We start from the raw sequence: 18,277 nt of genomic DNA on the forward strand, positions 1-18,277 counted from the left end.
ACAGGAAAAAACAACCCTTGAAAAGGGAAAACGTACGCGTCATTTTCTTGGAACAGGTCGGCGAGTGGTGCTGGCATGCGGATGCACCAGTCAAACGACAAGGATCGGCCTCAGCCAGCCGTGCATACGCTCGCTATACGTGCTACGAAACGAAGGGGATGCGTTGGAAAGATCAGGCCAAAGGGATTAGGTCGAATGCGTCGGCCGTGACGCGTACAGGACACCCGTCTCCGGCGCCGTGAGATGATGGCACGACGCTGCCCGCGTGCGGACGGTGGAGTGGGAGGACGAGACCACGGCCGGAAGCATCCGATGTTTCTGTCTCCCTTTTCTCTCTCCTCGTATACGTGGAGACATCTCCCCTGGTACGAGCCTTGGCCGCAATTTTTAATTTTATTTTCTTTTTCTTTAAAGCCTTCGCCGCAATGAATTGAAGGTCCAGCTCCGGCCGTATGAGAACCGATACGAAAACAAGGCAATTAGAGCATCTACAACCACATATGTCAAATCCAGCACCTCAAATGCCTGCGAACGCGCCGACACATCCGTGGGCAATGACCGGGCATTTCTTAAATTTCATTTGTTGCATCCGGATATCTCATATTTGATTCTTATATCCATACAAAGACACGCAAAAAAAAAAGAACCTACGTCCTACATCGATCATAACTACTTCTCGTCGAAGATCACCATGATCTCCGTGCCCGGCTCCGGCAGCATGGGCGGCAGTTGCAGCTCTGGCGCCTCCGGCTGCTCCGGGCTCGGATCGGCGGCGCGGAGAGGGGGGTGGGTGGGTTAGGGTTGTGGGACGCCCGTCGGCTTAAATAGTCGGATTTCGTCTTGGGCGACACCACGCGGCGTTCACACCACGGCGACGGACACGGCGTCCGTTGAACTGCCGGGTTCCGGGTGTTTCCGTGTGGGGCCACGCCGCCAGGCCGACGTGGCGGACGTGCCCGGACACCCACATATCCGTGCCATATTTGGGCTGGACATGTGGGGTGCCGACAGCCGGCTGTTTGAGGGCAGTTTGAGTTTCGTGACTGGGTAGCGACAGGGCGACCTGTCTGGACGTTTGAGACGGATTTGAAGGGTCTGATTGTAGATGCTCTTAGGGTGCACGCTTTAGGAGTTCGGGGACGATACATATCCCTCTGTTCAGAAATACTACTCCATCCATCCTGAAGTAGTACTACTTTAGGACGGCGGTAACTAACTTAGAAGGAGGTAAGAAGTTTTGGCTTTTTACAAAACTGAATGTTTATAGACACGTTTTATTGTGTTTGTTCAACCATGTCAGTTTATATGTAGTTCATATTATAAAATATTCAAAACATATTCTATTTTTGAACAGAGAGAACATTTCTATTTTGCAAGTATTTTCTTGCAAAAACGCTTATTAAATTTAGTAGCTAAAGGAGTGGTTATAGTCCCCGAAAAAGAATGAAGATGAATAAATAAAGGTTCCTTCTAGTATTAGTCTTGGTATATCAGCTAGAAGATTTGGTTAATTAGGATATTTCAAGGATCCGTATCCGGGCTTCAAACTTGCTGGAATGGATATTTTTAGAAACAAAAATATAGATGTAGATGTTCATAATCACGCACACACACGCGGACACGCACAATCAACCGTATAAATGCACGCACACACACTATCATATGTACCTTCGAGAGTTTGAACAGGTAAATCTTGATTGGATATTTGAGACTATAGTAGTAAATTTTTAAATTACGAAATCATCAAATAAGCCTTTCTTAGGATTGGAATATGATATTTCATCCATAATTTTTTTGTGAGGATCTCATCCCGGTTGAATTACAGGCACTATCATTCTTAGGGTCCAATTGGCAGTCGATTTTTGTATGTTTTTTCCTACTTTAACCCAACTACGTACACCACGCCCAACCATAAGCTTCGGTGGACATAGATACATAGTCATGCTCCCACAACTCTAACATCACCCCGAGAGGTGATTCTAGTGAAGATCTAAGAGCATCTACAACTGAAGGTTGTAAATTTGGACCCTCAAACGCCTACGGACGTGTTTGGACGCGCCCGCGGAGAGTGACCGAGCGTGCTTTAAAATTTTACAATTCACAATCACGTATCATATTTTCAAAACATCTGTTACATGCAGGGCCATGCACATCGATCATCATGTCCGTGTTGAGCCGGCTGGACACTGAAAATTACTTATACTTAACATTTTCACACCCATATTAGTCCCACCTCGACGACTGATGAGCTAGTCGACTAGCTTAAATATCTCGGTGGTCCAGAAGGGATAAGCTTTTGACATCATTTCATCATTTATTAAGGATATGGACTCTTATTATGAATCTTCTATGTTTATCGTATAGAAGATTCATAGTCAGGGTCTATATCCTTCACATAGGGAACATTAATGTCGTCTTGTCTTTTTTTTTGAATCATGTTCATGCTGTTGGGGAACGTAGTAATTTCAAAATTTTCCTACGCACACGCAAGATCATGATGATGGCATAGCAACGAGAGGGGAGAGTGTTGTCCACGTACCCTCGTAGACCGTAAGCGGAAGCGTTATGACAACGCGGTTGATGTAGTCGTACGTCTTCACGATCCGACCGATCCAAGTACCGAACGTACGGCACCTCCGAGTTCAGCACACGTTCAGCTCGATGACGATCCCCGGACTCCGATCCAGCAAAGTGTCGGGGATGAGTTCCGTCAGCACGACGGCGTGGTGACGATGATGATGCTCTACCGGCGCAGGGCTTCGCCTAAACTCCGCGACGATATGACCGAGGTGGAATATGGTGGAGGGGGGACACCGCACACGGCTAAGGAACGATCCGTAGATCAACTTGTGTGTCATGGGGTACCCCTCTGCCCCCGTATATAAAGGAGCAAGGGAGGGAGGTCGGCCGGCCCTAGAAGGGGCGCGCCAAGGGGAGTCCTACTCCCACCGGGAGTAGGACTCCCTCCTTCCTTGTTGGAGTAGGAGAAGGGGGGAAAGAGGGGGAGAGGAGGAAGGAAAAGGGGGCCGCACCCCTTGTCCAATTCGGACCAGAGGAGGGCTGCGCGCCTTCTTCCTTTCGGCCTCTCTCCTCTATTCCCGTATGGCCCAATAAGGCCCATATACTCCCCGGCGAATTCCCGTAACTCTCCGGTACTCCGAAAAATACCCGAATCACTCGGAACCTTTCCGAACTCCGAATATAGTCGTCCAATATATCGATCTTTACGTCTCGACCATTTCGAGACTCCTCGTCATGTCCCCAATCTCATCCGGGACTCCGAACTCCTTCGGTACATCAAAAATTTATAAACTCATAATAAAACTGTCATCGTAACGTTAAGCGTGCGGACCCTACGGGTTCGAGAACTATGTAGACATGACTTAGAACCATTCTCGGTCAATAACCAATAGCGGAACCTGGATGCCCATATTGGTTCCTACATATTCTACGAAGATCTTTATCGGTCAAACCGCATAACAACATACATTGTTCCCTTTGTCATCGGTATGTTACTTGCCCGAGATTCGATCGTTCGTATCCAATACCTTAGTACAATCTCGTTGCCGACAAGTCTCTTTACTCGTTACGTAATGCATCATCCTGTAACCAACTCATTGGTCACATTGCTTGCAAGGCTTATAGTGATGTGCATTACCGAGAGGGCCCAGAGATACCTCTCCGACAATCGGAGTGACAAAACCTAATCTCGAAATGCGCCAACTCAACATGTACCTTTGAAGACACCTGTAATACTCCTTTATAATCACCCAGTTACGTTGTGACATTTGGTAGTACCCAAAGTGTTCCTCCGGTAAACGGGAGTTGCATAATCTCATAGTTACAGGAACATGTATAAGTTATGAAGAAAGCAGTAGCAATATACTAAACGATCAAGTGCTAGGCTAACGGAATAGGTCATGTCAATCACATCATTCTCCTAATGATGTGATCCCGTTAATCAAATGACAACTCTTTTGTCCATGGCTAGGAAACATAACCATCTTTGATAAACGAGCTAGTCAAGTAGAGGCATACTAGTGACACTATGTTTGTCTATGTATTCACACATGTATTATGTTTCCGGTTAATACAATTCTAGCATGAATAATAAACATTGATCATGATATAAGAAAATAAATAATAACTTTATTATTGCCTCTAGGGCATATTTCCTTCAGTCTCCCACTTGCACTAGAGTCAATAATCTAGTTCACATCGCCATGTGATTTAACACCAATATTCACATATGTATGTGATTAATACCCATAGTTTACATCATTATGTAATCAACACCCAAAAGGTTTTACTAGAGTCAATAATCTAGTTCACATTGCTATGTGATTAACACCCAAAGAGTACTAAGGTATGATCATGTTTTGCTTGTGAGAGAAGTTTAGTCAATGGGTCTGTCATATTCAGAGCCGTATGTATTTTGCAAATATTTTATGTCCACAATGCTCTGCACGGAGCTACTCTAGCTAATTGCTCCCACTTTTAATATGTATCCAGATTGAGACTTAGAGTCATCTGGATTGATGTAAAAGCTTGCATCGTTGTAACTTTTTACGACGGGCTCTTTTATCACCTCCATAATCGAGAAACATCTCCTTAGTTCTCACTAAGGATATTCTTGGCCGCTGTCCAGTGATCTACTCTTAGATCAAAATTGTATTCCTTTGTCAAACTCAGAGCAAGGTATACAATAGGTCTGGTTCACAGCATAGCATACTTTATAGAACCTATGACTGAGGCATAGGGAATGATTTTTCATTCTCTTTCTATTTTCTGCCATGGTCGGGTCTTGAGTCTTACTCAACTTCACACCTTTGCATCACAGGCAAGAACTCCTTCTTTGACTGTTCCATTTTGAACTATTCAAAAATTTATCAAGGTATGTACTCATTGAAAAATCTTATCAGGCGTCTTGATCTATCTATATAGATCTTGATGCTCAATGTGTAAGCAGCTTCACCGAGGTCTTGCTTTGAAAAACTTTTATTCAAGTATCCCTTTATGCTATCCAGAAATTCTATATCATTTCCAATTAATAATATGTCATCTACATATAATATCAGAAATGCTACAGAGCTCCCACTCACTTTCTTGTAAATACAGGCTTCTCAAAAAGTCTGTGTAAAACCATATGCTTTGATCAACTCATCAAAGCGTATATTCCAACTCCGAGAGGCTTGCACCAGTCCATAAATGAATTGTTGGAGCTTGCACACTTTGTTAGCATCTTTAGGATTGACAAAACCTTCTGGTTGCATCATATACAACTCTTCTTTAATAAATTCATTAAGGAATGCAGTTTTGACATCCATTTGCCAGATTTCATAAAATGTGGCAATTGCTAACATGATTCGGACAGACTTAAGCATCGATACGAGTGAGAAAATCTCATTGTATTCAACCCCTTGAACTTGTCGAAAACCTTTCGCAACAAGTCGAGCTTTATAGACAGTTACATTACCATTAGCGTCAGTCTTCTTCTTAAAGATCCATTTATTCTCAATGGCCTGCCGATCATCGGGCAAGTCAACCAAAGTCCATACATTGTTCTCATACATGGATCACATCTCAGATTTCATGGCCTCTAGCCATTTTGCGGAATCTGGGCTCATCATCGCTTCCTCATAGTTCGTAGGTTCATCATGGTCAAGTAACATGACTTCCAGAATAGGATTACCGTACCACTCTGGTGCAGACAGTACTCTGGAAGACCTACGAGGTTCTATAGCAACTTGATCAGAAGTTTCATGATCATCATCATTAGCTTCCTCACTAATTGGTGTAGGAATCACTGGAACTGATTTCAGTGATGAACTATTTTCCAATTCAGGAGAAGGTACAATTACCTTATCAAGTTCTACTTTCCTCCCACTCACTTCTTTCGAGAGAAACTCCTTCTCTAGAAAGGATCCATTTTTAGCAACGAATATCTTGCCTTCGGATCTATGATAGAAGGTGTACCCAACAGTTTCCTTTGGGTATTCTATGAAGAACACTTCTCCGATTTGGGTTTGAGCTTATCAGGATGAAACTTTTTCACATAAGCATCGTAGCCCCAAACTTTAAGAAACGACAACTTGGGTTTCTTGCTAAACCACAGTTCATATGGTGTCGTCTCAACGGATTTAGATGGTGCCCTTTTAACGTGAATGCAGTTGTCTCTAATGCATAACCCCAAAACGACAATGATAAATCAATAAGTGACATCATAGATCGCACCATATCCAATAAAGTGCGGTTACGACGTTCGGACACACCATAACGTTGTGGTGTTCCAGGTGGCGTGAGCTGTGAAACTATTCCACATTGTTTTAATTGAAGACCAAACTCGTAACTCAAATATTCATCTCCACGATCAGATCGCAGAAACTTTATTTTCCTATTACGATGATTTTCCACTTCACTCTTAAATTCTTTGATCCTTTCAACTATTTCAGACTTATGTTTCATCAAGTAGATATACCCATATCTGCTCAAATCATCCGTGAAGGTCAGAAAATAATGATACCCGCCACGAGCCTTAATACTCATTGGTCTGCATACATCAGTATGTATTATTTCCAACAAGTTTGTTGCTCGTTCCATTGTTCCGAAGAACGGAGTTTTAGTCATCTCGCCCAAAGGCATGGTTCGCAAGCATCAAATGATTCATAACCAAGTGATTCCGAAAATCCATCTTTATGGAGTTTCTTCATGCGCTTTTCACTAATATGACCCAAACGGCAGTGCCACAAATAAGTTGCACTATCATTATTAACTTTGCATCTTTTGGCATCAATATTATGAATATGTGTATCACTACGATCGAGATCCAATAAACTATTTTCATTGGGTGTATGACCATTGAAGGTTTTATTCATGCAAAAACAGAACAACAATTATTCTCTGACTTTAAATGAATAACCGTATTGCAATAAACATGATCAAATCATATTCATGCTCAACGCAAACGCTAAATAACATTTATTTAGGTTTAACACTTATCCCGAAAGTTTAGGGAGTGTGCGATGATGATCATATCAATCTTGGAACTACTTCCAACACTCATCGTCACTTCCCCTTCAACTAGTCTCTGTTTATTCTGTAACTCCTGTTTCAAGTTACTAATCTTAGCAACCGAACAAGTATCAAATACTCAGGGGCTACTATAAACACTAGTAAGGCACATATCAAAAACCTATATATCAAATATACCTTTGTTCACTTTGCCATCCTTCTTATCCACCAAATGTTCAGGGCATTTCCGCTTACAGTGACCATTTCTTTTGCAGTGTAAGCACTCAGTTTCAGGCTATGGTCCAGCTTTGGGCTTCTTCGCTGGAGTGACAACTTGCTTGTCTTTCCACTTGAAGTTCCCTTTCTTTCCCTTTGCCCTTTTCTTGAAACTAGTGGTCTTGTCAATCATCAACACTTGATGCTCTTTCTTGATTTCTACCTTCGTCGATTTCAATATCACGAAGAGCTCGGGAATCGTTTTCGTTATCCCTTGCATACTATAGTTCATCACGAAGTTCTAGTAACTTAGTGATGGTGACTAGAGAATTCTGTCAATCACTATCTTATCTGGAAGATTAACTCCCACTTGATTCAAGCGATTGAAGTACCCAGATAGTCTGAGCACATGCTCACTAGTTGAGCGATTCTCCTTCATCTTTTAGCTATAGAACTTGTTGGAGACTTCATATCTCTCAACTCGGGTATTTGCTGGAAATATTAACTTCAACTCCTGAAACATCTCATATGGTCCATGACGTTCAAAACGTCTTTGAAGTCCCGATTCTAAGCCGTTAAGCATGGTGCACTAAACTATCAAGTAGTCATCATTTTGAGCTAGCCAGACGTTCATAACTTCTGCATCTGCTCCTGCAATAGGTCTGTCACCTAGCGGTGCATTAAGGACATAATTCTTCTGTGCAGCAATGAGGATAAACCTCAGATCACAGATTGAATCCGCATCATTGCTACTAACATTTTTCAACACAATTTTCTCTAGGAACATATCAAAATAAACATATGAAAGCAACAACGGAAGCTATTGATCTACAACATAATTTGCAAAATACTACCAGGACTAAGTTCATGATAAATTTAAGTTCAATTAATCATATTACTTAAGAACTCCCACTTAGACAGACATCTCTCTAGTCATCTAAGTGATTACGTGATCCAAATCAACTAAACCATGTCCGATCATCACGTGAGATGGAGTAGTTTCAATGGTGAACATCACTATGTTGATCATATCTACTATATGATTCGCGTTCGACCTTTCGGTCTCCGTGTTCCGAGGCCATATTTGTATATGCTAGGCTCGTCAAGTTTAACCCGAGTATTCCGCGTGTGCAACTGTTTTGCACCCGTTGTATTTGAACGTAGAGCCTATCACACCCAATCATCACGTGGTGTCTCAGCACGAAGAACTTTCGCAACGGTGCATATTCAGGGAGAACACATCTTGATAATTAGTGAGAGATCATCTTAAAATGCTATCGTCAATCAAAACAGAATAAGATGTATAACAGATAAACATCATATGCAATCAAAATATGTGACATGATATGGCCATGATCATCTTGCGCCTTTGATCTCCATCTCCAAAGTACTGTCATGATCTCTATCGTCACCGGCATGACACCATGATCTTCATCATCTTGATCTATATCAATATGTCGTCACATGGTCGTCTCGCCAACTATTGCTCTTGCAACTATTGCTACCGCATAGTGATAAAGTAAAGCAATTATTTGGCACTTGCATCTTATGCAACAAAGAAACAACCATAGGGCTTTTGCCAGTTGCCGATAACTTCAACAAAACATGATCATCTCATACAACAACTTATACCTCATCACGTCTTGACCATATCACATCACAACATGCCCTGCAAAAACAAGTTAGACGTCCTCTACTTTGTTGTTGCAAGTTTTACGTGGCTGCTACGGACTGAGCAAGAACCGTTCTTACCTATGCATCAAAACCACAACGATAGTTCGTCAAGTTGGTGCTGTTTTAACCTTCGCAAGGACAGGGCGTAGCCACACTCGATTCAACTAAAGTTGGAGAAACAGACACCCGCTAGTCACCTGTGTGCAAAGCACGGCGGTAAAACCAGTCTCGCGTAAGCGTACGCGTAATGTCGGTTCGGGCCGCTTCATTCAACAATACCGCTGAACCAAAATATGACATGCTGGTAAGCAGTATGACTTGTATCGCCGATAACTCACTTGTGTTCTACTCGTGCATATAACATCAATGCATAAAACCTGGCTCTGATACCACTGTTGGGGAACGTAGTAATTTCAAAAAAATTCTACGCACACGCAAGATCATGGTGATGACATAGCAACGAGAGGGGAGAGTGGTGTCCACGTACCCTCGTAGACCGTAAGCGGAAGCGTTATGACAACGCGGTTGATGTAGTCGTACGTCTTCACGATCCGACCGATCCAAGTACCGAACGTACGGCACCTCCGAGTTCAGCACACGTTCAGCTCGATGACGATCCCCGGACTCCGATCCAGCAAAGTGTCGGGGATGAGTTCCGTCAGCATGACGGCGTGGTGACGATGATGATGCTCTACCGGCGCAGGGCTTCGCCTAAACTCCGCGACGATATGACCGAGGTGGAATATGGTGGAGGGGGGCACCGCACACGGCTAAGGAACGATCCGTAGATCAACTTGTGTGTCATGGGGTGCCCCCCTGCCCCCGTATATAAAGGAGCAAGGGAAGGAGGCCGGCCGGCCCTAGAAGGGGCGCGCCAAGGGGAGTCCTACTCCCACCGGGAGTAGGACTCCCTCCTTCCTTGTTGGAGTAGGAGAAGGGGGGAAAGAGGGGGAGAGGAGGAAGGAAAAGGGGGCCGCACCCCTTGTCCAATTCGGACCAGAGGGGGGCTGCGCGCCTCCTTCCTTTCGGCCTCTCTCCTCTATTCCCGTATGGCCCAATAAGGCCCATATACTCCCCGGCGAATTCCCGTAACTCTCCGGTACTCCGAAAAATACCCGAATCACTCGGAACCTTTCCGAACTCCGAATATAGTCGTCCAATATATCGATCTTTACGCCTCGACCATTTCGAGACTCCTCGTCATGTCCTCAATCTCATCCGGGACTCCGAACTTCTTCGGTACATCAAAAACTTATAAACTCATAATAAAACTGTCATCGTAACGTTAAGTGTGCGGACCCTACGGGTTCGAGAACTATGTAGACATGACCTAGAACCATTCTCGGTCAATAACCAATAGCGGAACCTGGATGCCCATATTGGTTCCTACATATTCTACGAAGATCTTTATCGGTCAAACCGCATAACAACATACGTTGTTCCCTTTGTCATCGGTATGTTACTTGCCCGAGATTCGATCGTTGGTATCCAATACCTTAGTTCAATCTCGTTACCGGCAAGTCTCTTTACTCGTTACGTAATGCATCATCCCGTAACCAACTCATTGGTCATATTGCTTGCAAGGCTTATAGTGATGTGCATTACCGAGAGGGCCCAGAGATACCTCTCCGACAATCGGAGTGACAAAACCTAATCTTGAAATACGCCAACTCAACATGTACCTTCAGAGGCACCAGTAGTACTCCTTTATAATCACCTAGTTACGTTGTGACGTTTGGTAGTACCCAAAGTGCATAGTTACAGGAACATGTATAAGTTATGAAGAAAACAATAGCAATATACTAAACGATCAAGTGCTAGGCTAACGGAATGGGTCATGTCAATCACATCATTCTCCTAATGATGTGATCTCGTTAATCAAATGACAACTCTTTTGTCTATGGCTAGGAAACATAACCATCTTTGATATACGAGCTAGTCAAGTAGAGGCATACTAGTGACTCTATGTTTGTCTATGTATTCACACATGTATTATGTTTCCGGTTAATACAATTCTAGCATAAATAATAAACATTTATCATGATATAAGGAAATAAATAATAACTTTATTATTGCCTCTAGGGCATATTTCCTTCACATGCATTAAAACAAAAAAAACTATTGTCATTGTAGTAGACGTATCAACGTATATGATCGAGACAAACTTGACACTCAATCAACAATCATCGGTCAATGAAATGCAATCTAGTGTCAAATATATCTCGATCACACATACCAAAAATTATAGACCTACACAATAACAACCAAGCTTGCCGCCATCCGCTGGCGTAGTTATTTAAGCCGGGTGGCATCCGCCTCGGCCGACGATGTGGTTCTAAAATTTGGTTGCACCGATGAGAGATGGAGGAACTTCGGTCGCTGCAGGTGGGACCGCTACGACCTGTAGCGGGGTCAACGGGCGTGCCCGGGCGCCGCCATATCTGCCTCATATTTGGGCTGGATATGAGGGGTGCCGGGCAGCCCGGACATTTGAGGCCCATTTGAGGCGCCCGTATGGATCAAAAAATCGTGACCGGACAGTGAATGGGCGGCTCGGGCATATGAGGTTGGTTTGAGAGGTCCGGTTGTAGATGCTCTAAGCCAGGAAGCTTCAAGATTAACAAAGGTCATCACATGTGCCCCGCGAGTGTGGGGGTCGCTGCTAGGAATTCCTCCGGTGTTGTCATCCTCTCTTCGTGGGATTTTATTGGACAATGCTCCAGCGTGAATGAAGCTGAGCTTCGGGCTTGCTTGGCCAGTCTTTATATTGCTATTACTCTTCACATGCCTATTATTTTGGAGATCGGTTGTGCTTTTGTGGCTTCCTCCCTTGCAAATAAAAAATTTGACAGGTCCTTTCTCGTTGATCTGAAGGAGGCTATGAGTACTTCTAAACTGCTTCAAAATTTTAAACTTTCTAAAAATAATTGGTCGGTCAATGGTGTGGCACATGAATGGCAAAGTATAGTTTGGGTACTAGATTAGATGATGTTCTTTGTAATAGTTTCTGGTCCCGCGTTGTGATAGTTTGGCTTAATATGGATGATAACTACTCATGTCAATAAAGAATTCATTCTTTTTTAGAGCTTATTGTTGGAAAAATGCCCTAAAGGCAATAATAAAATGATTATTATTATATTTCCTTAATCATGATAAAGGTTTATTATTCATTCTATAATTATATTGATCGGAAATTAAATACATGTGTGAATATATAAACAAATATCAAGTCCCTACTAAGCTTCTACTAGACTAGCTCGTTGATCAAAAGATGTCTAAGGTTTATAAGTTGGTATCAGAGCCGACCATCGCGATTACACATATATTCGCGGGTCAGGTGCACGATAATATTGTGCATGACGTTTGTGATCCGTCGTGGCACACAACATGACGGCATTACATGTGTGGTGTATGCCATAACAAATGCGTAGGTAATTAATGAATGTGGATGTTTTTCAGAGAAACACCTTAATGCCACACACATCGAATCAAACTATGTTTTTATCTATGATGGTTTGGTGGGTTGTGATATAACCATCCTCTTAACCATAAAAATAAGAAACATCGGGCTTTGAATAATTATTACCAACAACAAGTATATTCATATTTTTCATTAAAGTACAATAAATAAATGGAAATGTGGTAACCTCCAGCCATGTATTCTCTTTTAGTAGATGATAACTTGATTTACTGGCTAAACACAAATATTTAACCTCAGATATTTTAAAGATCCGCACAACGGCCCACTTCAACAAGTGCGAGATATTAAGATCGTTGAATACGCAATGACAAAGACAAAACGTCGGACCATTACTTCATCGCCATACTAGGTTTTTCCTGTGGCTCGATGTGGGATAAACCGCATGAGACAAGGGAAATCGATGAAAACACTAGCCGCGACTAAGGTATTTTCTCGCTTCTCTTTTTCCCTCAAGTCATATATGTCGATCGTAGTTAATTCTTCTTGCCAGGTTTAGAAGGCACAATTTGGTTGTCCTAAACCAATGTCTTTCAAGTTTGAACAAGTTTATAAACATCTATGGTATCAAATCAGTATGTCAATATTTTTGTTACTAAATTCAATCACACTTAAAATGTTTAACTTAAGACAAACCAAATGAGTTGTGTGAATCAGGTCGATGGAAATACTCATGTTTGATGTTAAATAGATTCATCGTGCATTTTGAAAAGAAAAAAAAAAGGATGTTGCCTTCAATTTTAGGTAAATAATACTCTTCCGGATTCAAAATAAGTGTTACAATTTTAAAGTGGTGTTAGTTTAAGGCTGCAACATTTATTTTATTACTGATCGGAGATTTCAAAAACGGTGGGATACTCGAACTAGTAGAGCGAACTTTTGGAGGATGGGCTCCATGGACTGTGTTTTTCCAAAAAAATATATTTGAAAAACATATTTAAAACTTTTAATATTTTGAAACAATTTCATGCAAACTTATATGTATTCCGCGCAAACTTGTAAAAAATCATTTAAATATTGTGATTTGTATGCTGTACAAAAAAATCCATCCCAACAAGAAAAATGTCGGCCCATTTTAGAAAATGCATATTTGTCTTTTTCTTGTACACCACCCATGAAAGTATAATATAATGAAAAATTTCACATACATAATATACTTCCTCCGTTTTTAAATATAGGTCTTTCTAAAGATTTCAACAAGTGACTATATATTAAGCAAAATGAGTGAATTTATATATTATAAAATATGTCTATATACATCCGTATGTGGTGGTCCATTTGAAATCTCAAAAAGAGGAACATGTGTGTGTGTTTTCGTGGGTAACATGTGTATGTATGTTCATAAAATATTTCGAATTTTTTCGCCGCGTAGAAAATCGTACTTTTTGCAGGGAAAATCGTAGTATTTGAAAAGCGAGCTCCACTGGTCATTTGCGGTACTAGCACTGTTTTTTAGGGAAGAGCGGTCGAGGATAGTCGTACTGGTGGGTGTAGCATAAAAGCTTAGTCTATAAGCAGCAGGGCCCACGTGTGCGAACAGAAAAAACAGGTCCAACGAGGGAATCCTCTCGTTCTAGCCCCAACGACCACTGACTTTCGGAACGTTGCACCGCCCACGCGCTTCATCCGCCGTGGCGCCTTCCCATTGGCCCGCACACGCGTCTCCACCTCCGGAATCCACCCGTGTTCTTCTTTTTCCAGCGCCCTTTTGTTTAAACCCCGAACGGTCGAGTCTGGTCAGGGAGGCGCGTCACCCGTCGTCTTTGCCATCGCTCCAGGCTCGGAGGCCCACGGCAGCTGGGCCCTGCCGGTGCCGGAGCTGTCGGAGACGTTGAGTGGCTCAGCTTTCGGCTGAATTTTTATTTTAGTGCCGGGTGCGGTTGGAATTATTGGGCTTGGTTCGGTGCTTGTCGTACTGCTTTGCGACGGAATGTGATGCTTTAACGTTTTCTAAGAACCGATTAACTCATTTGTTGGAGAATCATTGCTCAAACCTAGTGGACCCATCCATGTGCTTCCCAGCTGGCGGTATTGAGTCGATGTTGTCAAAGAAGAGCATCGATAATTAAGCAATGCTATTTTTGTGTGAATATTAAGCCACGAGTCTTTTTTTTTTGCTTTTCTTTGGGGATAAGGAGTTTCATTCCAATTCCAATGTTATAGGGTTACAATTGAGGGGCAAAATAAGCTCAATATGTGGAGTCCTTGGTTGAGCCATATAGACGTGACACAATCCGTACAACTATATAATCTCTATCTCTATCTCTACTCTCTACCTCTCTACCTCTCTATCTCTACTCTCTATCTCTACCTAATTAATCCGAATTGTTTTACTTATATACTATACTTAATATATAACTAATATAAAGTAAATAGTGTTTCTGGTCGTCCGTCATAGAAATAGCCCTCGAAGTTGGCATAATTACCCACTATGCCATCCATAAGTAAAACAATTCAGATTTATTTCAAAATCACCGCCGGCTTAGTTCTTATAGTGTGATACACTAATAAAAGACAAGATCACAGCTAGCCCAGTGGCCAAGGCGTTCGCCTAGCATGCGGGAGACCAGCGTTCGATCCCTGGTTCCTACGCTTTTTCCTCCTCCTCGACGCGCTAATGGGCCGGCTCATATGCGGCTGGTGGCGCCCTGTTTTCTATTTCGTTTTTCCTTTTTTCTTTTTTCATTCTTTAAATTCATTCGAGATTTTCAAAAGAACCAAATTTTAAAAAGCTGCGAGTTTTATCGAGAAATCATAAATTGTTCATGATTTCAAAAAATTGTTCGCATATCATAGAAAAAAATCACAATATCAAATAGATGTTCATAAAAAAACATGATTTTTAAAAAAAATCCCAGTATTCAAAACACATTCTGGAATTAGAAAAAAAATATACATGATTTTTTTGAAATGTTTCCAAAATTAAAACAGGCCCGTAAATGATGAACAAAACGAAACAACGCCTGCGTAGAAGTTTTAACAGGGGATCTCTAGAGGTTGATTTATGATTTTATTTAGTCCCTCACATTGAGTAAAAAAAAGGCTTCCGTGTTTCGTACAATGCTGAACCCAAAAGATATTTACACAACTTTCTATGGGTTAGTTTTTGTAAACTATATAAAAATGACTAAATGTCTATTTTGCCTCCATACACAGCTATGTTTATTCTGGTACCACAGTAATTGTTATGATAACCACCACTACGCTAGGTCAAGATGATATACATCATTCATCAGTCTAGCTTAGGCATGGTCCATCAATGCAGTTTGCTCAGCAAAAAATAATTCATTGTGGCGCCTTAGGAAATCAAATCGTAGTCAAACCATCACATTTTTTGTTTTTTGAAATGACTTTTCAAAAGTCTCTTATCTCATCATGATATCATTTAGACATAGTTTTGAAATGACATTTTAAAAGCCCTTATCTCACCTTGGCATTTTAATAGCCATTATCTACCACTCCTGCATAATTTGATAGTTTTTTCTCCCGTTGCAACGCACGGGCATATTTGCTAGTTTTTTTAATAATAAAGCAAATTGGTTCTGGTCGTCCGTCAAAAAAATACCCCGAAAGTTGCTATAAATTACCCACCATGCCATCGGTAAGTGAAGAAAACGTTTCAGTTTTTCACGTCGGCAGTTTGCATTGTTTAAAAGAAAGCGATCCATTAATAATTCATAGTTACATGGTTGTCCCAATGGTTGTACCACCGCTCCCTAGCCAGGCGAACTGGGTTCGATTCCCCACCACCTCCCTTTTTCAGTCGAATTTTTTATGGGTGTAGGATATAACTCCGCGCCTGGGCTTCCTTTTTAGGCCCAGCGCTACTCCGTTTTAATGTTTTATTTTTATTTTTTCAGGAAGATTCAAAATGCTTTTTGAAACATTCATATCTTTTAAATCCTAATTTCAAATACAATATATTATATATGAAAATGCCACAGAAAATATAACTCCGCGCCTGGGCTTCCTTTTTAGGCCCAGCGCTACTCCGTTTTAATGTTTTATTTTTGTTTTTTCAGGAAGATTCAAAATGCTTTTTGAAACATTCATATCTTTTAAACCCTAATTTCAAATATAATATATTATATATGAAAATGCCACAGAAAATATGTAGATTCCAAGTATGCAATATATCGTGCATGTTAATCATTTTTAATATTATGTTTTGGATGCAACCTTAATTAACAGCTAATACTTTTTTATATGGGGTACTTTCCAAATGTCTATTATATATGTTTCCTGCTCATTTAAATGGAGTAAATATGATTATATTGTGCTATCACAAAAGTTATTATTGGCACTATATGAGATGTTGATTCCCGTCAGATGTCGTCGAGTGTGTTTGAGGAGTGATTTTTTTTCTCCCGTTGCAACGCACGGACATGTTTGCATAGATATCTTCCCCTAATAATAAACCAAATAGTGCTTGTGGTCGTCCGTCATGGCATTTTTCAGAAAAGTTCCTTTATTTGTTATATATGAAATTTGATTGGAAAAATATGTAGAATATGAATATGAGATTATTTTTTACCTGTTAAGTATTTTTAAATATTATTTTGGAAGATATTAAGTCAGACAAATGATTTTCTAAATTATCTGTATCTTTTCAACCGTAATTCCGATTTTCACATGTTATATATGAAATTTGATTAGAAAAATGTGTGGAATCTGAATATGATGTTAATTTTACCTGTTAAATATTTTCTAAATATTGTTTTGGAAGCAACTTTATAATTTATAGCGCACGATCCGTTTTTTTCGTACCGGCGGCGACCCGGATTGCAAATAAACACCCCAGTATGACCATATAGGGAGAAGAAAACATCGATAACTACACATGCATACCTTTGAAAAATGTAGCAGGGGAAAACAACAGATTCGCAAGAGTGAGAGAAAGCGACAGAGAGAGAAAGGGGGAGAGGGAGGAGAGAGGGAGAGAGAGACGCCTTAGGATTAACCATATATTCAAACACATTTTGTTTTGTTTTGTGTGAACACCGAGGCCATCGCCGGCGAGGGTGAGAAGGAGGATAAGTTGCAACACAAATATGATGCCTCGTTAAAATAAAGGAGATGAACCTATTATGGTTTTGAGTGATGGGTTGTTGGGTTGAGAGCGTGTGTTATGTTTTCTTTCCCGTTGCAACACACGGGCTCTTTTGCTAGTAAATCCAATCTATCTGCTACTCCACGTTTCATAGCAAAGCCTTGATCTCTTGGGCTGCAAATCGTTTGGCCTTTTGTGAAACAACTAAAAGACCCATTGCGCAATTAGGCGAAAAAATAATAATGTACAAATACAACCAAGAAATGTAGTTAGAAAACTGTGATCTTGGATGCGGTCTGAGTACAATTTTTTTTTGGGATTTTGAGACAACTAAAGGACAAGCAGCTCGGCCCGACTACATCCAACACTTGTCAGAGACTGAGGTAGTTTCAGTTACCTAGGATGCGGGCCAACATAAAGACTTGAGTGTAGAAGATAGTTTCGACTTTCATTGAACCAGTTTTAAACCAACGACCTAAGACTAAGGGCAACTCGGATGAACCGAGGTGCGTCCAGACTTGAAGAACGGGTCTAGTGACCATGCCCTGGCTAGGGGGCCTCTCATCATGTTTCTCATTAAAAAAAATCCTGTTATGAAGTATAAATTTGGCATGGTTCAAACAATGAAAATGCCATGGTTCATAGAAATAAATTTGACATGGTTAGAAAATTAAATTTGCCATGGAAAAGAATACAAAAATCTTAATGTTTAACATGGTTAGTGTTGAATGGCGTGTGACAACACATCTTAATGGCAACTTTAAGGTGTGTTGCCATGGCAAGTTTATATGTATTTTAAGGTGTATTTTGCCATGGAAATTTAAGATATGTTACCAAGACTAGTTTGG

The sequence above is a fragment of the Triticum aestivum genome, chromosome 7B, assembly GCF_018294505.1.
Source record: "Triticum aestivum cultivar Chinese Spring chromosome 7B, IWGSC CS RefSeq v2.1, whole genome shotgun sequence".
Taxonomy (NCBI): Eukaryota; Viridiplantae; Streptophyta; class Magnoliopsida; order Poales; family Poaceae; genus Triticum; species Triticum aestivum.